Source organism: Bubalus kerabau, chromosome 5 (assembly GCF_029407905.1).
Source record: "Bubalus kerabau isolate K-KA32 ecotype Philippines breed swamp buffalo chromosome 5, PCC_UOA_SB_1v2, whole genome shotgun sequence".
Classification (NCBI taxonomy): domain Eukaryota; kingdom Metazoa; phylum Chordata; class Mammalia; order Artiodactyla; family Bovidae; genus Bubalus; species Bubalus kerabau.
Window position 1 is genome coordinate 57,778,210 of NC_073628.1, and position 1,098 is coordinate 57,779,307.

Consider the following 1,098-nt stretch of genomic DNA (forward strand, 5'->3'; position numbering starts at 1 on the left):
GGCTAAATTCAAACACCATAGAAACTATTCATCAACTGTGTTCCGAAATCTGCTGACTCTAAACGACCTTTCTAGCCCCGGTACTGAGAAAGGGGGTAGGGTGTTGTGAGGGTGGGGGCAGCTTTCATCTTTCCAGGTTCCTCTTGCCCAGGATGATCTGAAGACATTGTTCCTGTTTGAGTTTTGGAAATTTTTGCCCGTCTACATGTCCCGATACATTTAACTATCATTGTTGTTCCTCTCCCACTACAGCTTGAAGGTTTGTGTTCCCCTTAAATTCATATGCTGAAATCCTAACCCAAGATAATGGTACTGGGAGATGGAGCCTTTGGGAGGTTATTAGATCACAAGGAAGGCACCCTCCTGAATGAGATTAGGGAAAGAGAAGTTGCTCAGTCGTGTCCGACTCTTTGCGACCCCATGGACTGCAGCCTACCAGGCTCCTCCGTCCATGGGATTTTCCAGGCAAGAGTACTGGAGTGGGGTGCCATTGCCTTCTCCATTGAATGAGATTAGTTCTCTTAGAAATCCAGAGCTCCCTAGTGCCTTCCATCATATGAGGATACAATGAGAAGCCTGCAACCCAGAAAAAGACACTCACCAACTATTCTGACACTTTTCAAAACTATGAATAATAAATATCTGCTGTTTATAAGCAACCACTGTATGATATTTTTTGATGGCAGCCTAGAGGGACTATCACATCTCCTTAGAAGGCTTTCCTTTCTTTTTTCCCCAGTTTTATTGAGATATAATTGACATACAGCACTGTGTAAGTTTAAGGTGTACAGCACAATGATTTGATTTACATACATCATGAAATGATTATCACAGTAGGTTTAGTGAGCATCCATTATCTTGTATAGATACAAAATTAAAGAAATAGAAAATTTTTTTCCTTGTGATGAGAACTCTTAGAATTTACTATCAACAGCTTTCACATAGAACATTCATCAATGTTAATCACATTTATCATATTGTCATTACACCCTTAATACTTATTACTTTATAACTGAAAGTATGTACCTTTTGACTGCTTTTAACCAATTCCCCTTCCATAACCCTCTGCCTTTGATAACCAAAAATTTGATCTCTATT